Below are 23,192 nucleotides of genomic sequence, written 5' to 3'. Positions count from 1 at the left end.
TATTTCTGCAGATGATTATTTACTTGCCAAATAATTCTCAAAACCATCGCTTTCCAGTTCAATGTTTTCCAGAAGCACTTTACTCCATTATAGGTACCCCTTGTTTGGTGACTACAATTAGGACTGGCAACTCAATTGGTAAGCATTTCAACTGCTAAGCAGAAAATAACATGTTCACAATGGCCTTCGCTTCTCATTTGACCATTAGAGATATCACTGAAGGATTACCGTAAGCAAAATATTATGTAATCATGACTTGCATATTTACTTCCATGTTCTCCATTAATTATGCTTGTCAGAAGCCAGTGTGACATGCACACTGGCTGTCACATGACCACAGAGATGCTGCAATAGTCATAAATGTAAAGATGGGTCACAAATCTGCTACTCTTTTTAACAGTGGAATATCTTTGAACAGTTGCTAAAGGCAGTCAGTAAGTAGCAGTTGCTTGCATTAACAGTCTACAAAATCATTCTGGCTGTGAATGATGGGATCTGAAGTCCAGTATGTGTAAGCATCACTGAGGGAAGGCAGCTTTAAATGACTGTAACATAAAGATCAGGGATATTTATGCAGAGTGCAGTCATGTGTTAAAAAAAAATTAAGAAGGCAGTTCGGATTGTGTGATCAAAGCTGCCATCTTGACTTTTTGACACCCCACCTCCAAAAACTCTTTGGCACTGCCAGTGCCACTCTTATCCTATAATAGCAATAGCAATAGCAATCGCTATTAGACTTATATACCACTCCATAGTGTTTTACAGCATTCTCTGAGTGGTTTGCAATGACAATGTATTGCCCCCAACACACTCATTTTACCAGGCTTGGAAGGATGGAAGGTTGAATCAACCTTGGGCCCTCAGGATCAAACTCTAGACTGTGGGCAGAGTTAGCCGGCAATACTACATTCTAATCACTGAGTCACCAGGGCTCAAAATATAGACTACAGCACTTTTCATCAGAGTTCAGTGCTGTTACAAATGCACTGAAGCTGCTGTTAAGAGTATGCAAAAGTTTGTTTTGATTAAATATCCCTTCAGAACAGTAGTGGGTTTCAAAATTTTTTACTACCGGTCCTGTGGGTCTGGCTTGGCGGGCGTGGCATAGCTTGGTGGGTATGGCTTGGTGGGTGTGGCTTGGCTTGATGGGCGTGGCAGGGGAAGGTCACTGCAAAATCCGCATTTCCTCCCGATCAGCTGGGACTCAGGAGGCAGAGAATAGATGGGGGCGGGGCCAGTCAGAATTTTTACTACCGGTTCTCTGAACTACTCAAAATTTCTGCTACCGGTTCTCCAGAACTGGTCAGAACCTGCTGAAACCCACCTCTGCTTCAGAAGCAATTTTATGAAGCATCTTTGGTATTTGGTTTCACACAATAAGAGTGCCTTGTGTGCATATGCAGAGACTTCCACACATGCGCAGGAATTAGCAGCTTCTTTTCATTTGAAGCAGCTAATTGAGTCAGGTCAGCCAAGCCTGAAAACTTTTTGGAGGTGAAAGTGATATCTCTTTGCAAGGGATAGTGTGTCTGTGAGGCTGATCAGATGCAATCACATAACACTAGTAGCTACAAGCTTGAATATTTTACATAGTGCATTTACCTTAAAGAAAAAGTTTTCTTTTTCTTTTGAATTTTCTTTTCAAATCATTTATTTCAAGAATTATTTATTTCACTGAGATTTAGAAATTTAAAAAAACTCAAATGATTATTTTGTTATGAATTCAGGATCATGTTCCTCTTCTGCCCTACAATGACTTGCAACATTATGCTGGAGAAAGAAACTGCTAATGTTTTGTATATTCCATGTCAAGCCTCTAGGCGGCTTCTGAAGTCTCTGTAATATATAGCACAGTCTACAGCTGAATAAGTCAAGCAAGCAAGCAAGCAACTACTGTACAGACATAATACATTGCACTAATGAGGTTATAAGCTTTCTAATAAGCCTGCAACCTTATAAATAAGTCTGTAATGTTAGGTAGGTTTACTTTGGAGTGTGTCTTATGCAAATCTTGTGCTCCCCCCTCCTCCTTTTTCTCCTCCTCCTTCCCAAGTAGTTTAAGTGTCATCCTAAAAGGCATGGGTAGTTTCAGGTCCATGTTGAAGTAGTTTTTGTAATGCTCAGTAAAGCTGTGGGCAAAGAAATGATGCTGAGGCAAATTCATAAGAAGTTATCGATGGCCAGATAGGGCTTTTTGCTACCTCAAATAAACATAGCAGTTCAGCAAGGGATTCTGTATGTCTGCCTAATATAAGCAGTTAAGTAGATAACAGCCGTTAAATAGATAAAACAGAATTCTAATATTTTCAGTTACTATAAAGAAAATAGTCTTGGTTTGCTATGGAGTTTTAGTAAACTAAAATTTATGCTACAATGAAATTTCCCTGTATATCAAAGGAACTAATATTTGGCAGCTAATTATTAGTTTTGAAGTTCACAAGAGATTAGATAAATCTTCCCCAACACCATCTGGTGCCATTCAGATGTGTTCCTTATCACAAACCATCATGGCTATTACCTGGGTATTGGGAATTGTAGTCATCATCCCAGTGATGATAAACAGTTTGGAAAAGGCCTCATTAAGCCTGTCTTAATTTTCTTCAAACAGAGCACAGGCATAGGGGAAAAAAAAGTCTTGTTGACCCTCACAAATAGAAAAATAATTCCTACAAAGTTTTTTCTGGAAGTTGTAGGCTATCCAAACATAAAACACAGTGCTGAGCCTGATGGGGCACATATTCATGCCTTCTTATTAATAACTCTTATTTCATGGTTCTCAGTCTTGAAATTCTTGAAAGCCTTGTCATTGAGGATATTCAGCAATCTCCCAATAACCGTGTTTCCCAATCTTGGCCATTCCCAGGGTGTAGACCAAGTCCTCGAATTCCACAGCTAGCATGGCTAGTGAATGAAAGTTCTGAGAGCTGAAGTCCAGGTACCTGGAAATGGCCAAGATTGGAAAACACTTCCCTCTAGCATTTTGCATTTGGATCCTCTTCCTTTTTCCTTAGGCAGTTGTCTTGTTCTCTAGCTCCTGCCTTTATATTTTTCTTAGGTCCTTGTCTCCTGTCCCACCATTTATTTTGAGATTCCCAATATTTCTTCCTTTGTTCAAGTAACTGGTTGGTCAATATGCTGTACCATTTCTGCAAATCAAAATCTATGTCCCCTATAGAGTACACAGTAAAACAAAACAACCCAGAGAATTGTTTATTATAAACCCGCAATTCTCAACTATCCTATTAGGGCATCATGGTCAGCCTGCATTGAATGCATGCAACACAATGAAGACCATACAAATAGGGCTAATGGAAGCTTTGGCACTTTTCTCTCTTAACTATCTTCTCTAGGTTACTGCTTGTCTCATGCTTGTAACAGTGGGAAATCAGCTATTTCACTTATTAACATAAATTATATTCAAATAATTCATCAAATCCACATTCTACACCTCTAGCCGTCAATTTTATCTTGATGGCAAATCCTGCAAGCAGCAGTACATTTTCCTTTGTAGTGTCCAGCAATGGATACTTCTTGCTGTCTTATATTTGCAAACATATTGGTGGGAACTATTTGTGGCATTGACCATTGGGGATGTTTAAATTCAGTATGAAAGAACTTTGTAGTGAAGCTACCTTAAACTGAACATTTTGACAATCTGAAGACCAGAAACAGCTGAATGATGCAACTGTTTCTTCCAGTTTTCCTTTGTATATTTTATCAAGTGTACAAAACTGGCTCAGTTGGAAAGGCTGGTGCCCCTAATTAGTGCCATAATAAAACAAAGAATAAATCACCATGTCCGGCAAACTCCCTGGAGTCCTCCAGGCTTATGTACAATATAGATGTAAGGCGAGGGGAAGGAAAGCAGGGAAGTCCTACAGATTAATCAGATAATAAAGGAAATTCCTTAGTTCTTAAGACTGCCTGGCCCCTCACTCTCCCCCTTCCCACCATTCCCCTCTCCAGAATCTACAGTAGCTAAGGAGAGCCTGAGACTCAAAGCGAAGACAATACTGAAGCTTTTTTTTTTAAAGTTTTTTATTTTTATTTTTCATAAACACATTTACATGTGCAGTCATTTCCATCATTTTTCATTCATCATTTCTTTTAACTTTCATTTTTCATTTTTACTTTTTCGGGGCTGCTCTTTTACCCTTTACCTTTACTCCAACCTTTCTTCTTCTCCTCCCCTTCTCTTCCCCTGTTTCTCCTCCTACTTCCTTCATTCTTCCTCTCCTTCTCTTTCCTACTTCCCCTTCTCTTCCCCCACTCCTCTTTTCTTCCCCCCTTCTAACCTTCTCCTCTACTCCTCTTTCCCCTCCCGATAATACTAAAGCTTCACCATGGCAAGACATACAACAGATATAATTTTATCTCTGATTTCCACATGTAGTCTAAGATTCAAAAAGCACCCATCCCCCCAACGTTTTGCAGTAAGGATTGTAAACGATTCCGCTCCTTCCCCTTTTTGTATAAGTTCACGAAAACATAGCTTAGCTAGGCTGAAGCAGGAAATATATGAATATTTGTAGAAGTGTGGATTTTGGCAGTTGGTAATGTCATAAATGGCAAAAAGAAAATAATGCTTCACAGGGAGTTTGTTTTTTCTTATTTGGTGTTAGAAGCTTTCTGTGAACATATAGCTATTTTGTTGTATACATATCTATTGAAGGGGAGGGATGAGCGTTTTCCTGTAGGCCTGGCAGGAAAAAGCCAGATTAAAAAAAGGAAAAGAAATCCTGGTACTGGAAACATCTGGATTTTTTAAAAATATATGCTTTGTGTCTCTAGAGATCTGGCTTTTTCATTCTTGCCAACTAATTCAGCCTTTCTCATGAAATTATTTGAGAGGAAGAAAATTGTGTGTATGCATGTGTGTATAGACATGGTTAAATACAGGTAATCCTCGATTTATGACCACTATTGAGTCCAACATTTATGTTGCTAAGTGAGACATTTGTTAAGTGAATTTTGTCCCATTTTACAATCTTTCTTGCCACAATTGTTAAGTGAATCACTGCAGTTGTTAAGTTGATAACACGGCTGCTAAGTGAATCTAGCTTCCCCATTGATTTTGCTTGTCAGAAGGTCGCAAAAGGTAATCACACGAACCAGGGACCCTGCAACTATCATAAATATGAAACAATTGCCAAGCACCTGAATTTTGATCCCGTGATCTGGGAGATGCTGCAATGGTCGTAAGTGTGAACAATATTCATAATATTTTTTCAGTGTCATGTTAATTTTGAATGGTCACTGAATGAACTGTTGTAAGTAGAGGACTGTCTGTATTTTTAATCTTTTTAGTCTTAAGTTATCGACAACCTAAAGAGCCATTCTAAGTATCTTTATGAGCAAATAGTATGATAACTTGCAGTCATAGCCAAATGTATAAATAATTACATATACACACACACACACACACACCAAGGGTGGGTTCTACTTACCTTTACTACTGGTTCGCAACGGGATCACGTGTGCGTGCTTGCTTCGCTCGTGCACACTCCTTGCTTCAATCGCTTCTGATGACATCAGGGTCAGTGGGCGGAGCCTCCCACCAGTTTTACTACCGGTTCTATAGAACCGGTGTGAACCGGGGGCAACCCACCACTGACACACACACACACCAGAGTGTATGATCAAATAGAGACTACTGATTACAGCCTTTCTTCTGCTGCTGTTATTTTACATATGGGTACGTGACTCAATAGATTATATAGAAATGGAGCACTAGGCTAAACACACTCTCTTCAAAAGTATTGAAGATAAGCTTTCTGCCTATATTGTGCAAAACTGTGATGCTGTGGCAAATATGCATTGTTCAGTTTGTGGCCAAATAAACCATGTGTCTTCCTACTAAGTTGTACAAGACTATGAGGCAAAGTTTAGAGGAGGCAATCTATTGTCACCACTGCATGATTTAAAAATATTTTTTGGCATTTATTATATACAGGTGACGTAGCAGTTTCCACAAAAGACCAGCCCTTCTGCCTTACAATAATTCTCAATCCAATTTAAAGAGTTTCTTAGATTAATGTGAGTTGATATGACCATGTTCAGGTTTATTTGGCCTGGAAAAAAAATGTAAAAATTACATGTTTGCAAATCTAGAGTGTATAGAGAACCATCAGCCAACTGGTATACTGTATATTAACTGGCTAAGAGCTGAACATAATAAATTTTCAGTCAATTACTGCTTGCTTTCTATCATTTCAGTGTGACCAATATCTGGGAGTCTCATCCTGCTCTTTTGGCTTTCAACAGAGCTGCACCTAAACCAGGGGTCAGCAACCTTAAACACTCAAGAGCCACAAAGGTCCTAACCGGAAGCCTCCCATTCAATTCTGGAGCCGACCAGAAGTCCAGTTCCCCCACTATAGAGTCTCCTCTTAGCATGGCATCCTTTTTCCTCTGCCAACCAGAAGCCTGGTTCCCCCACCATAGAGTCTCCTCCTAGCGTGGTGTCCTTTTTCTCTGCCGACTGGAAGTCTGGTTCCCTCACCATAGCGCGGTGTCCTTTTTCCTATGCTGACCGGAAGTCTGGTTCCCCCACCATAGACTTTTCTTCTAGCACGGCATCCTTTTTCCTTTTACCGACTGGCGACAGGGAGCCAGAGCAGAGGGTTGAAAGAGCCACATGTGGCTCCAGAGCTGTGAGTTGCTGACCCCTGACCTAAACAAACACCCCTCATGCTCTTTACAAAAGAAACATAAATTGCTAATGTTTCCCTCTCCTAGATTTCAGATATTTTTGTCCCTGCAAATATATATCCACTGTTTTGCAAAACAAAACCCCCCGATGTAGTTTGAGAGGAAATTACTTTTAAATCACACAAAGAAATTATATACAAGATCTCAAAAGCTTCCCAAAGCAACATGGCAGCATTTCATATCAAATCCCTAGACTTGGAATGGTAGTGAGGTACTTTTACTAATCCTACCAGTGTGTTAGTACGACAGGGGCCCTAGAAACTGAGAGGAAGACTGAGACCTTCAAACCCAGGGAAATGATTTATTGATGTTTCTAAAGCAGCCAAATGCTTAAATGGCATTTCCTTGTCCAAGGATAAAACTGCACTGGTACAAGAATAGATTGCTATTGCAACTCCCCAATGAAATCATGTGATGGGGAATTAGTTGCTTCAGTGTAGCTGCTGCAGCAGCAGCTGGAAAATTTTTATAAAACTCAGACCTTGAAGACAGCATTGTACCTGATGCTTAGGTGAGCATCGATTAGAACCTCTGACAAATCCAATGCAGCAGCAGAAGAGAAGCCATGCCATTTCCTTTGAGGTGGGGAGCATTTTTTTTTCCAAAAAAATAAATAAATTGTATACATTGTTTAAAAATTGATCTACTAATTGATATAGATCAGTAGCTAACCTGGAAGGTGTAACTGGATCAAAAGGCTATACAGCAGGTTTATAATATTTTCATCATGATAGTCTGAATCAATACATGATGAAAGTGACATCTAAGTCAATATGCAGTCAGTTCCGGAAGTAACCAACATGTCCATATCAAATCAGGAAAGAAAGAAAGCACTGTTAGTTGTTACAATATGTGTTACGTTGTTGAGATTCTAGTCCGTGTTATGCTTTATACATTGTGCATGAATTTACATTACTATAGCTTCACACAGAGCCAATTTGTTGTTGAGGTTAAGGCAGCAGGCTAGAAACCAAGAAACTGTAAGTTGTAGTTCCACCTTCAGCACAAACCCGTGACCTTGGGTTATTCATTTTCTCTCAGCCCTAGGAAGGTGGCAATGTTGAACAATTTCTGAAAAATCTTGCCAAGAAAACTGTGGGGACTTATGCAGGCAGTCTCTGAGCCAGAGGTCTTCAAACTTGGCAGCTTTAAGACTTGTGGACTTCAACTCCCAGAATTCTGCTGGCTGGCTGGAGAATTCTGGGAGTTGAAGTCCACAAGTCTTAAAGCTGCCAAGTTTGAAGACCTCTGCTCTTAGCAATAGGCACAATTGTACGGAAGAAAAAAAAATAGTTCCATGACATATTGCTGTGCTGTACACCATCCTGGCCAATGCTATAAGAAAGATCATCAAGAGTCATTATTAATAAGCAAGTAAAACTACCAAATGCTTGGCCTGTGTAATGCTGAGAAAATTCTCACACTTTGCATTCCAAAGAACTTGGCCTTAAACAACAAACTAAAGAATGTATCGTACCCCTTTTGGTAGTCCAAAGCACAACTGGTGAGCCACTTTTAGCTTAACTAGCCACTCCTTATTTACCCCTCCAGTTCTCTCTTCTTCTTCTTTTTCTCTACTCCTTTCCTTCTTTTTAGGGAATCAAGGGATCTGTAGGCTATGTCTACTTATAAAGGTGTTCTTTCTTCTTCCAAATCCTGTCCTTTGGTGTCCTGAGCACCAAAGAAAATCCCTATCCACTTAGAAAAAAAATAAGTTGCATCTCAAGGGATTTTTGTCTGATTACAGTATTATGGTAATAAAAATATGAACTTTTATGAGAGATATTTTAGAACATTTGGTTAACAGAGTACATTTATTTGTGCTGTAGACTTGTTTTTCTGGTTTTGGACAGGCATTGTATGAAGCAATAGATCTTTACCAAATGAAATGACAGATCATTGCACTGTTAACTGTTACAATAATTCATGTCCTATTGTCTAGATATTGTAAAGCTACAATGAATTAATAATATGCAAAATTATTGAACTTACAGTATACTTTGTAGTGATGACATGGGATAAGGAAGTTGGGGAAAAATAGACATCACTTTGGTGGGCTTCATTTTGTTAGTTAATTTTTTCATAATTTTCTATCTTCTACTATCTTGAGTTTCCATGTTAATATTTTTAAGATAAATAATATGGATCTAAAACACCACCAGATAAAAACAAGAAAAGGCAGAGTTTTGATGGAAAAACAGCTCAAGGAAGGAAGTAACACATTAGGATTATGCAAATCCAAATAAGTCCTTCACTCTGATTTTTGAGCAAAAGAGCCCATACAAGGAGCCTTTACGTGGGAAAGGGTGCTTCAGTTCTAATTAGTAATGTGGCTTGACTATACCACTTTACCAGGCAATAATGGTTGCTGCTTTGGCTTGATATTAATGAGATGGAATAGCCAACCAAGGTACAGCTCTCTTCCTCAACCATTTACTGATGCCTTAAAGACACTTTAGCATCTCAAAGAGGTAACTCTATGATTCAATGTGCCTTGTCAAAGGACATGATTTGCAAATAGTTACGGTAGTCCTTAAGTTATGGCCATAATCAAATCTGATAATTACAGCCAGAAGTCATGTTGGTTGTAAAGCAGGTCACCATGTGACCAGACCCAATTTTACAACCTTTTTTGCAACAATTGTTAAGCAAACATGGAGGTTGCTAAGTGAACTTTGTAGTTGTTAAACAAACCCATTGTTCACTATTAGCTGGTTTTTGCCAGAAACCAGAAGTAAATGCCAGTTTCTAGCAAAATCATCCTAAATTGTTGTCACGTGACCTTGGAGTGTTGCAAATGGCCTTAAATATGGGTCAGTTGTTGAATGGAATGGGATGGAATGGGATGGGATGGGATGGGATGGGATGGGATGGGATAGGATAGGATAGGATAGGATAGGATAGGATAGAATAGAATAGAATAGAATAGAATAGAATAGAATAGAATAGAATAGAATAGAATAGAATAGAATAGAATAGAATTCTTTATTGGCCAAGTGTGATTGGACACACAAGGAATTTGTCTTGGTGCATACGTTCTTGGTGTACATAAAAGAAAAGATGCATGTTGAGCACTCAAAAATGTGGTCATATGACTGTGGAGGAGGGGCCACATCAGAACTTGAAAAAACAGGTCATAAATAGCTTTTTTGGTGTCCATTGTAACTTTAAACAGTCACTAAGCAACTGGTCATCAGTCAAAGACTATCTGTATTAAATCATTCCAAGTTGATCAAATGCATATATATTTAGCATAATTTCTAAAATGTCCTTTTAAAAAAAATATGTTAAACAAGTACAAGCAAAAAACTCATGCTGAAACTGCATTCCTCTTCCAAAGTAATTGATAGCTACAGTATCAACTTTCTGGTTGTGTGTAGGAAGTCTCATGAGCAAAATATGAGGATGTAGTGCTTTCTTTTTCTGCTCCTGGCTGCCATGCCCATCTTTCATTGATATGTTTCTCTGACATTGGAGACAATGCACATTTGGCCATCACAATAAACTTTTCTTAGTTTTTTTAAGGCAATTTGATGCCAATCACAAATATCATGATGAAGAATTCCACAAGTTAGGTTGAACTTTTGTGAAAGTTCAACTTCCACAAGTTAAGTTGAAATGGAAAAAAATAGTAGAAGAAGGAAATATAATGAGGTCCTCTGGAGCCATCTGGCTCTCTGGAGCTAGTTGGAGTCATCAATACAATTCTGGAGATTCAGCTGCCAAATGCATGGTTTGGGGAGGCTCAAATAAATCTCCACCCTTATGAGTAAACTGAGAAAATTTGAATAAAAGGTAAATTGTTTTATGCAAACATTTCCTACTTTTTCTCCCAGCCACTGGATCTTTGAACTGGCTACACCACAAACTGAAAAGAAGATACTTCAACATTAGTCAGAAAGTAGTGCACATTTAGTGGTGCTTTTTGGCAGCACCCAGATGACTGCCAACTCTCTCTCACTCATATGCTGTTGAAACCTGCCTTTGGACTTGCCTGGACTACTTACTGCCTTTCTGGGCCAACCTTCCCTTTTATTATTTGTTTAAAAATCAAGCACTGTCTTCATTCTATATCTTTGAATTTCCAATAAAGATGAGGAAATAAGTGCCTCACAGTTTAAACTCCTTTGATTAATTCACCATTAAATGAAAGTATTGCCCACTAAAGTTTTCAGAACCCAGAAATACCACTGTCTTGGATAGTCTTAAAAATAAAGTTTTCCTGAAATGTGATTGGTTTTCACCCTTCTCTTTCTTATCACCCTTCCCTTCTTAGAAAATGTTTTGTTTTTTTTAATGGAGAAGAAAATGTATAGGAAATCTTCATGGATTAATGAAATCTTCTGACACTGTACTTTAAAGATGGACAAGGAGTGGGTCAGAATATCTTTCACTTCTCTATTAGAGCTGCAGAGGAAGCATTTTATTTTTTAGATTAATATCCTAATACTTAGTTCTTTTTTCTTACTGTTCTGGTTTTCTGAACATTGTAATGTTTAACAGTTGGGGATCAAATGTGTAATTATCTAAGTAAGTAAGTGAATAGAGAAAATAATATTTATTTGTTGTAAAAATGACTATGCTGCCTGATTTTCTAACTTTTAGACAGTTTACATAAATAAAGATAATAAAATCACAACAACGCATATTATAAATAGAAAAACAAACAATGAAAAACATATTCAACATGCTGTTATCCACACTGGCATTTTAAATGCTGGGTATATTTCTAACAGTATCCATACAACCACCAGTCAAGCTACTGATAAAGAAGACTGTTCTGTTTGAAAGTTCATTCCACTAAAAGAAAGATAGTGAGGCACCACAATGCTTTTTACCATATTGCGGCTGCTAAGATTAATATTAGTTTAACCTTTGTTCACATTTTATTTTAACCTTTGTATACAACATTAAGTGTCTTTTTTATAATGTACATTGAGTAGGTCACTAGGTTAAAAAGAAAATCAAGGTTTATATCATTACAAAACACCTGGAGGAGACTGGACCTTCCAAATATATTAGAAGATCAAGGGTAGCTAATAGAGCATGCCTGTTCATATGTACCAGTAAGTCTCATTGGAATCTAAGGTGCATACTTACTGTTGGAAATGTAGGTCCGGTGGCACTGTCTTTTCAGCACTCTGTGACCACAAGAGACAATCAGGTATAGAAAGAGTGACAAATGTATTCTTGTCAGTTTGTCTGACAAATAGATAAATTGTCTATTTGTCTATTACCTTACTTGCTCTTTGTCTCTTAATCTGAGGCCATTTTCTTCTGCTTTTCTTTTCAAGAACATATAGATAGAACACATAGTTTTAGACTCTCCTTCTGGCAGATTATAGCCATCTAGGTGTTGGCTTTGTCTATTCATACAGTGCATTTCCTTAAATAATTTTCCTTTCTGTTATACATATAAAACCTGATTCACTAATCATTACACCAGTCAGATTTCTCCTCTCAGGAATTCTCTTCCCTTGCACATAGAATGCTTCATCTTCCAAGATTTATGTAGAATTGTATTGCAAGTAATGTAGCGTTGTATGAACTATTTAATGGCAGTTGCCTTTAGAAGCAATGATGATGTGAGCAAATGTATTCTTTCCCTTGGCCTACTACAGCCGCTCACTACGTTTTGAATTCAGAAATGGATGGTATTGGAGCTACGATAGTAGTATATGAGCAAAAAGGAAGAAAATGTTAATGTCCAAGAAGAGAAAGCAAAGTCACAGGAATTAATGAGGAAGGAGTAAGCCTAAAAAGGGAAAAGAATGTGCTGGTAGATCAGCCATCCAAAAGTTAGCCATAGAAGCTTGTTTTCTCTGCTTGGATGGAGCTAAGGCTGCAGTATGGAACTGCTTGTGGAAAGTACAATATTTCCACAACAAAGATCCTCAATGTTTTAAGCTAAAGGTTAAAGATGTGTTTCAGTTGTTTTCCAGTGTATTCCTCTGAATAGTTTGCATAACTTTAGGATACGAATCATCTCTCAATGCATGCATGTATGGCACGTACACACACACATACACACACATACACACTGTACATACTTACTTTGCCTAGTCTACCAAATAACAGTTACTTGAACAATATATATTCAACAGTGATTAAGATATAAGAAGTTCCAAGACTAACCTAAGGCATTACTCAGCATTATCAATTGTGTTTATTTTTCCCCCACATTATTTGGTGAGCAAAATGTAAACTTTCTGAAAAATGTCTTCATCATGTATTTAATCCCCTATTTTGAATGTGTTCTGATTCTTTAACCTGTTTTATGGAAAACAATTCATCACTTTATTGTGATGAGGCAACAATGGAGTTATAATAAAAAAACTGATATCAAAATTGAAAAATATCTTTAAACTCAAAAATGGAATAAGATGAGAGTCAATAAATATGATTGCCATCATTTATTAAGAATTGTGGCAATATACTGTATGTATGTATGTATGCATGCATGCATATGTGTATGTATGTATGTATGTATGTATGTATTCAACACTCACAAATGTATCAGAGCTTACTTGTGAATGACAACATTCAACAATTTTGCACATTTTATGCAATGATCAACAGCTTTTGCTTCCCCACATATATTACTGTAGTCTTTGAAAATGTGTAAAGGAAGAAAATGAAAAAAAAAACTCTAAGAGGATTCACATGCTTTAAAAATATAATTTTAATTCTGACCATTAAAAATTGGTGCCTTGGTGGCGCAGCAGACTAAGGTGCTATTAAGTAGCACTTAGCTGCCAGCTGTCTGCAATTACTGCAAGTTCAAATCTCACCAGGCTCAAGGTTGACTCAGCCTTCCATCCTTCCGAGGTAGGTAAAATGAGGACCCGGATTGTGGGGGCAATAAACTGACTTTGTATAAAAACAACACCACTTAGAGGGGGCCGAAAGCCCTACTAAGCAGGTATATACAAAAGTATGAAGGCTATTGCTTAACACACTGTAAGCCGCCCTGTGTCTCCGGAGAAGGGCGGCGTATAAATCGAACCAATAAATAAATAAACAATAAATAAATAAATTGACTTTAATCCAAGAATAAAATTCTATTTGGCCTCGCAATTTGCCATCATGAGTTGACTTTTCTTCTGTATCTAAGGAAATTTAGTCTGTAGGGTTCATAAATGTTGCTTTTTACTCAATCTGAAGTATAGGTTTATAAAAAATACAAATTAGATTTGAGTCTTTAATTGTTTATTGATATTGTCCGGTTAAACCACACACCTGTGTGTGTGACACACAAATGGATGCACATGCATGTACACTCACCCAGTCATACAGACCCTTGTCTCAGGACAAAGCTGTTCCCATCAGCATGCAAAGAACTTGCTTGTCTGTCAAAGATTATCTGCATCTTTTCAATCACTTCCTTCCATTGATCTTTTTATGTCTCTCTTTTAACTTATGCTGTTGCTGATATTCAGTGACAGGAAGAGCCTGGCTGCACATTAATCCCTTGATGGCTATCTGAAACCAGTCCCAAGAGCATTAATAGCAGTTATCTAGTGGAAGGGGAACTTGTTATGGCATCACTGAAGAATAGACCTCTAATTGGAGCTAATCATGCGCGCAAGTCAGTTTTGAAATGAAAGTATTGATTGATTTTAATCTTTACAATGGGATTTTGACATTAACATTTACACATTTTTATCCAGGCCTCATATGCATTCTCCTCCCAAGTTTCATTTTAGAGAAATGACATTCCTTTAGTGTAAACTGAACAAAGAGTGACTTTTCTGTGTATTTTCAGCCTTTGCCAGGATTTCAGCTGTACTTCCTGATACAAAGTTTTTGGAGCACTGCTTTCAAAAAAGTCAGAACAGGTAAAAGGAACCTAATAATCTGATGCAATATAAAGCAGTTTCCTATGTCCTTAGGAGAAAGGGCATGGAGAAGAAAGTATGAATTTGAAATGCAAGTCATCTCATTTGAAAACTCTGATTTTAATACTTTCATTTAGGTTTTTGAGCAACTGACTGGTTGATTATGTACTATTAGGTTGTTTTTGACTCATAGTGACCAGATAGGTATTCTCCATGATGATCTACCATGAGCCTAGTCTTTCAGATCATCCAATGTTGCACTCATTGTCACTGCAACTGAGCCATCCATCTTGCTGCTCGTCATCCTCTTCTTTTTTTTCCTTTCACCTTTCCTAGCATTCAAGCCTCCTCCCGAGAACACCATCTTTGCACAGTATTTCTGAATAGGATAATTTGAACCTGATTATTTGTTTCTCAAGTGAGAAATCTGGGTTGATTTGTTTGATGATTCATTGGTTTATTTTCTTGGCTTTCTATGGAATTATCCAAAGATTTTTTCCAATTTCTTCATATCATATCAAAGTCCAATTTTCATTTCTACAGAGGGAATAGCATGGCTTGCACACTTCTAATTGTTCTAGGTCTGGACCATCCTGAGACTTGAGTATCTTTCTCAAGGCCTTCTTCTGAACAGTATGAATTGATCCCTGTGCCATTTTCACTAAAGTGATCATATGACTCAATGACCTGAGTCAATGAGCAAGATGGCAAGTTGCATGGGAGTTAGCACTCATGGGAGCTTCCAAAACATAACAAGATTCTGTAGAAGAACACACCCTAAGCAATGGCTAGACATTTGGCTGTACAAGAATACAATGTTAAAGGAGAATATAGGAAGTGCTAAAATTAAAGTGGAAGCAGCTTTTATTAACAGGAAAAAGTGACTTGTTTTGATAAGACATCCTGAATAAGTAGTCCTGTACTTCAATATGTAGGCATTAATGTGAAGAGATTTCAGTGATGTGATATGATATTAATGTTTCCTAACATTGATTATGAGAACCATTTTGGTGTAGTGGTTAAAGCATCAGGCTAGAAAGGAAATTGTGAACTCTAGTTCTGCTTCAGGCACAAAACCAGCCCTATGACCTTGGGTTAGTCACTTTCTCTTAACCCTAGGAAGGAGACAATGGCAAACCATTTATGGAAGATCCTTACCAAGAAAACTGCAGGGACTTATTCAGGAAGTCTCTGACAATCAGACATGATTGAATGGAAGAAAATGAAAACCAGTTGAATAGTGGAGCCAGTTTTCCAAAAATGTGGTAGGCTTCTCTTCATTGTGTATTTCGAACAGTCATCCGTCTAGGATCCTTTAGTTTGTATTTGTCCAGACAGCAGGGAATGAAAAGGCCCTTTCCAATTGTATGATAAAAATGAAGGTGCTTCTTCACCATACCTACTTGGTTGTAAGTCATAAGGTCATTGGGTTTATTTCTGAGTGGGCGTTTATAAAAAAAACTCTCATTACATCCCCTTCTGTCAGAAGATTATATTAAAAAAGACAACTCATCTGATTGCTATTACATCAGCCAGTCATGTGTGCTAGCTTTCCAAGAAAAAAAAAAAGCTACTCTCCCTTTGTAACTTTCTGATAACAAACTGTCAATGGGCAAACTGTAGCTTAGATATAAAGCACCACAGGGATCTTCCTTAGAAAATGACTCGTCCAGAAGCCAAAGGTGAAACCCTGAAAACACACCCTGGGCAAATCCTTTATAGTTGGGCACCCCCAATGCTCTAAAACTCTATATGCAGATCTTACAATGTTTGCTTTTACAATAAACTCCCATCAAATAAACATAATACCATCAGAAATGGAGAGGGAAAGAGGCCAACAGAATGTCACATCTTAGCTTCTCTCATCCAGTTGCACTCTAAAATGGTTACACTAGGCAAGCATTGGTGTGAAATTAATTTGAAACTTAGATTTAAAATGCACAAGTTGGTATGCTATATTGTGCATTATTTCCTTATTTTACTTTTCTGGAGCATGTATGATTCTTTTTGTTAAGTCCTCACTAAAAATTTTTTTCCCCCTCCAGTTCTCTAATGAACTTTGTCTCATGACTTTTTGTTTGTTATGGGAATTAACTATCCCATACACTGACGCAGTGATGAAATCAATTTTTTTTTACTACCGGTTCTGTGGGCATGGCTTGGTGGGCATGGTGTGGCTTGGTGGGCGTGGCTTGGTGGGCGTGGCAGGGGAAGGATACTGCAAAATCTCCATTCCCACCCCACTCTGGGGCCAGCCAGAAGTGGTATTTGCCAGTTCTCCAAACTACTCAAAATTCCCGCTACCGGTTTTCCAGAACTGATCAGAACCTGCTGGATTTCACCCCTGCACTGAAGGAAGTATCTTCCCTGAAGCATAATGGCTACTATGTGACTTCTCCACACTATACTCTGAACCTCAGTAATCACTTCAAGTAGAGACTGAGAAGAGGTATATTGTTAAACGTTAACATAGTTTCAAAGAATTCAAGTTAAACATGTTAGCATTAATGTGGAAAATAAATTCATTCTGTGTATCTATCTGTGGGTATGAAAGCTTAATATATGGATCTCTTCACAGACAGCCTGTCATGCTTCACCACTATATTTCCATCACTACCGACAACATAATGGTGCCCCACCATTCATGTTCCAATGAACACCTCAAGTCAGGCAGACACATAACAGATTAATTAGGGGGGTTGGTAAATTGAATCCATGGACTGTAATTACCAACACTCAAGACCTGCAATTTCTGTTTTAATTAAAATAAACAGTGTGAAGAAGCTGACATCACAGCAGAGTAACTAGCATAGAAGTCACCATTAATTATGTTGAACTGTGCCCTTCATTGTTAGGAAGGAGGTACTAGTGGGGGCTTGATTGAATATACATGCACTGGACCTGATACATAGGGCATAATTAATGTATGTAAACCACATATCTCCATTTGGAAACAGAGAGCATGGTTTGCTACAGTTATTGCTTAAATGAAATATGCATTGGAGGTTTTTTTTTAGCTTGCCTTTTAAATTAAAATTAAACAGTAAAAATCAAACTTTAAACTTCTAATATTTTCCCCTCCCTCCCTGAATCATTGGGGGCAGTTGGCTCCATTTACTGGTAAAGATTACATACTTCCATTCAGTAAAACTAAATTGTTTTAAACTATATTAATTTGGTTTAACTGATTTGAAGATGTATCAGAACATTAGCAAACTTGGAGACTAAAAATATGTATGATCAGCAAGAAACTCTCACATAGGCTAAAAGTCTGTAGAGATTCTCAGTCACCCAAGTCATGGTTGTCCCAAAGGTGCTTTTTCAGGAGGCAACTTTCTTTGAAGATGTTTCATTTCTCATCCAAGAAGCTTCTTCAGCTCTGATAGAATAGTGGGGAATGAAAGGATTTTTATTTACCTTGCAGACAGCTGGTAATCTGCATCCTTTTAGAGGGTCGTTGAAGCCCTTGGAGGTTTACCTTTGTCCTCAGGGTCACCTGAGTACTTCTTCCTGTTCCTGGAGTCTCACACAGGCTGCAAAATGATTGCTGTTTATATGGGACAGAGTAAAATGAAGAGAAAATATCCAGCATCATTGATATCTCTAAAACATGCTGGTCACAAGATTCTAAGATATATTTACTGCTATGGATAGATAAGAGATACTGTGGAGTCCTTGGTGTTCTCTGAGCTTGGTTGTTTGCTTGCAGATGTTTTGCTACCTGATTAGATCATGATAAAAGACTAGGTAATGATGAGAAACTAGGTGATGATTAGAGACATTGCCATAGAATCTGGAGAGAGCAAAACATTCTACCCACAAACTGTTCTTTGCTCAGAACAAATAATCTCAGGTGATTTGTGCTTGAATCAGAGATGTTGTGGGATGGGGAAGAATAAGAAAGAAGAGTAAGAAAAATCAAAGACATGGTGGCAGCATGCAGCAATAATGGCTAGGAGGAGATAGGGAAAGTAAGGTTCTAGGAGGATGAAAATAGAGTGTTTGTGATTAGTTTGAATAGTTACCCTTGAAGCCAAGTATGTTGATGATAGAGCTGGTGGTGGGTAAGGAAAAATACAGATAGGAAGATGATGGAACTGTTGGAAGCTGAGCCAGTGCATAGTCTATATGGAGGAAGATGGAGTGTACCAGCCTTGCCTTAGTTCCCCAATAAGACCAATTTTGTTTAGCTGAAATCCAGTACAACCAAGTTCTATTGTTCATGTTTGTAGTTTCAGGAGAACCTCAAAAACATAATATGATTGATTTCAATAAAATACATGTGTCATTTTGTGCACTTTTAACAAAATAAGAAAAAATATGTAGGCAATCAAATTCTACTCTCTATTCTCTAAGGATACCAATTAAAGTATCCTAGATAGATGGCTATCTAGCATCCGTATAAGCACATCCAAAAAAACAGGTGACTACCATTTTTCTAGGTGAATATTCCTCTCTTGAATGTCATTATTTCTTTTTCCTAACATGCAGTTGGAATATCTACTCTGACAAACTAAAGAACAAGTTTTGACCTTCTTTTGGATGACATATCTTCTAAGAATATAACACTTATGTTAATTCTTCTCCTATCAGGATTAACCATATCCAACTCATAGTTGATTGTTTCTTATCCCCTGATCATCCATGTTGCTCTTCTTTGAACCTATTCCAATTTCTTTTAATTGCCACTCAGGAATCTCAGTAATGTCTGACCAAAGCAGAATAAACAGAAACTATTATTTCCCATGATTTGGTTATGCTCCATTTTTTTTAAAAAAAATTGATTTATATGCCGCCCTTCTCTGGAGACTCAGGGCGGCTTACAATGTGCTCAGCAATAGCCATCATCCTTTTGTATATTTTATACAAAGTCAGCTTATTGCCCCCACAACTGGGTCCTCAATTTACCTACCTTAGAAAGGATGGAAGGCTGAGTCAACCTTGAGCCTTGGCGAGATTCGAACCTGCAGTAATTGCAGGCAGCTGGTCTTAATAACCAGCTTAATAACAGGATGCCTTAGACCACTGTACTACCAAGACTACCATAACCTGAAATAGCATTTGCTGCTTTTGTAGCCATATCACACTTCTTGCTTCTATTTATTTTGCATTGGTTTTTTTTTTCATCCAAGCCAGTCATATCCTGTGTCTTTGAATTTGGTTATTATTCCCTAAGGAAGAACATTGCTTTTATATCTGTTAAATTCACTCCATTTCTCTAACCTATCAAGATCATTTTCAATTTTGCCCTTTATAGTATTAGGTAACCTAGCTAATTTTGGATCATCTGCAGATCTGATAAGCATTTACTCCAAAGAATAGAGGAGTTGAACTGAATCTTTAGGTACTCTGCTTAATACCTGTTTCCAATTTGAGGAATCACTAATTAAGAGTCTTTATGTACAATTTCTGAGTCACTTTGTTTCTTCTCACACTTACAAGAATTATGTAGGATATTTTGCAACTGCTTTGTTGAAATCAAGACTAACCTGTAATTTCCTGGATTCTTCACCCCCACTTTTTTTTTTTTGAAGATAGGTACTTTTACCTGGTACTTCACATTTCCAAAATTTCTCAAAGATAATAATAGAAATCTTTCTCTGACCATTAGCTATTTTCTCCAATGCTCTTAATCCTAAAGATTCAAATCTATTCAAAGAGGTATTCCCTGACTACATTTCTATCAAGCTCAGTATTTCATACGTAATTTGCATGCTCCTCTTTTATTGGAGAAGGTTGAGTTTTATTTTGGTATCTTCACCTAACGTTTATAGAGATTGCTTTTGTTTTATTATAAACTTTTTGCTATATGTAACATCCTTTGCCAACTTCAGCTCAGTTTTCCCTATACCATCACTACAATTGTACCTGTAAAACAAAATAAATTGTTTTATTTATTTATTAGAAAATTTATTTTACCGCCTGTTTGCACTTGGCAACTCAAGGTGGCTTATAGGGGTATAAAAACATCATATATTAAAAAAAAAAAAACCAAATAAAAGAAAATAGTCAAATAATAAATTAATAAAATAATGTAATAGTCTCAACCCCTCACCCCAGTGACATCTAATGGGCTCCATCCCGCTCTGGGTTCCCTAGGCCCATTGACAGAACCAGGTCTTCAGCACCTTCCAGAAGACTGTTAGAATGGGGGGCATTCTAACATCTGGGGGAATGATGTTCCAGAGAGAGGGAGCCACTACGGAGAAGACCCTTCTTCTGGGTCCCACCAGGTATATCTCCCTATGGGATGGGACCCACAACATTCCTTGCCTCCCTGCTCTAGTGGATCGTTTATAGATACTGGGTTACCTGTATGTAATCTGCTCTTCAGCATTGTGGCTTCCTTTCTACCTCTTCTATGAATCCCTTTTTGCTTTCATAGCTTCCCTACACTTATGTGTAGCCACAATGGATTATTTTGCTGTCATCCCGCCCCCCATTGGAATTGTTTGCAATGTGTGCTTTTAGTGAGCAGAATTTGCAGCAAATCATGATGGTACCAAAATGGTAACATTATACCATCACCACCAGCAAGAGCACAGATGCTACCATTACATCTTTATATTTGACTTCTGATGAAATTATGTAAGTCATAGCATTTGCATGATGACATTGTCACACCTATTTCAACATTCACAACTGCTGCTCCACCCTGCAGACACTCATGCTTTTAATATCCCTTTTTTGATGGGGAACTCCCACTAAATTTGAACTTATTCCCCAAATTTTCTGCAATAAGATCTAGTTCTGGGTTGAGTTTATTAACATCCACATTTTTACACTGTCCAAAATGCATTCACTGGAATTTCCCTTAAAATCAAGAACTCCAGCATTAAAGGCTCACTTTTCCCCTATGGGCTACTTCCATTTCTTCAACAAGACATTACTATTGGTTAGTATCAAATAAAGGATAGCTAACTGTCTTGTGCCTTCCTCCTGTCTCTGAAGTCCTCCATCACTATTATTGCTTGCTCTTGCAAAGGTTAACTTATCTATTAGTGGGCCCATATGGGAAGAGGGAGAAAGTTAGTAGATCAGGGCTATTGCAAGTTTCATGCTTACGTGGAGAAGATAGTTGTGCATAATTTATAAATTTATGGTTTACATACTTGTTTTATATTATTTATATGTGCATGTTTTGCCTGCTAGGCATTTTTATACGTTTAGAGTTAGAAAGGCAGGATAAATAATAATAACGATAACAATGACAACATCTGACTGACTGTGGGACCAACCATAATATATTTACATATGGCCAGGTGCATCTCTCTCAATTCTTCCTTAACCCCATATATCAAAAAAGTTTCTAGACAAGGTGCCCTGTCCACCCGCATCTGGCTGGCACAGGTTGGCCACAATCCCAGCCCATGTCTTCTGAGGAACATAAAATCAATATCTGTTGATCAGAAGCTTTGGTCAGCTGTTATAGAAGAAGGAGAAGGGAGCTATGCTAATCAGGAGTTTGCTGTCCCAAACTCTCATTGACAACTCACACATATCCTTCCCCTGGATAAAGTTGCATTTTCCCAAGTGAGATGAAATGCATATGCAATAAGCAAGTCAAGAACAATTTATAAAGCAACCATGCAACTTTGGAAAAAGATGCTGCTTCTTTAATGATATGAAGAGAGGTGCTTCTCATTTGGCCTCATTTGATCCTGTAGTTATCCTGTATTTTGCACTCCACCCAGGCTTCTCTTCCACCACTCCCTTCACCCACTTCCAAATGTGTATATCCTTTGATGTCACCTGAGATGCTCAAAACATCCTCCCAGAGTATTTGTGCCAGAGTTCCTTTATTATAAATTCTCAGTGATCCATAATGATACACTCTGAAAATATAATACATCATAAACATAAGCAGGCTTGATTCATATATGAAGGACTTGGGCAATGAAGAAATATCCAAGCATTATCCTCATTCATTTAGGAAGAAGAAATAGCAACCATTTCTGCTGGAGCAGATTCCAAGTTGGGGTGGGGGGAAGAATGAAACAGCTGGGCAACAGCTGCAGTAATTTCAGAGACTGACGTGCTCAGATTTGATTCAGTGACTTCATACTTGCAAAGGGGTCAGAGACACAAATCCCTGTAAAAAACAAAAACATCACAAATGGGGAGGATTGAGCAGATCTGGAATTATGAGAGCGATAGCAGATGCTCTGTCAATAATAGCTGATACTTGTGTATTCTCAACATGGCTGTTATGATGGATGCCAGTCATAAAATCACATTCACCAGAAGGCAAACTGGTAAGCTTGCTCCTGGCTACCCCCTCTAGTTTTCCAGAATGATCAGTTTACGGTTTTCTCTTTTCTCTGCTTAAATAGGAACACTTTCAAAGAAAGCCCTGAGATGCAGCCATTCATCACTTTTTATTTTGTCAATCAAGATACTTAGGTTCTCTTATTAATATATTTTATTTTCCTGTGCCCCAAGATCCCGCAGATGGGGACTGCAGCAGTGGTGGGTTGCCCCCGGTTCACACCGGTTCTATAGAAATGGTAGTAAAACCTGTGGGAGGCCCTGCCCACTGACCCTGACATCATGAAAATGCTTCTGCAATGCACGCATGGCCCCGTTGCAAACCGGTAGTAAAGATAAGTAGAACCCACCCCTGGACTGAAGCCAAGAAATTAA

This window comes from Pituophis catenifer, unplaced genomic scaffold (assembly GCF_029215685.1).
Source record: "Pituophis catenifer annectens isolate HBS135680 unplaced genomic scaffold, rPitCat1.0.hap2 SCAF_3, whole genome shotgun sequence".
Lineage (NCBI taxonomy): Eukaryota > Metazoa > Chordata > Lepidosauria > Squamata > Colubridae > Pituophis > Pituophis catenifer.
The sequence above is the reverse complement of the archived record's forward strand: the minus strand, read 5'-3'. Positions refer to the sequence as shown.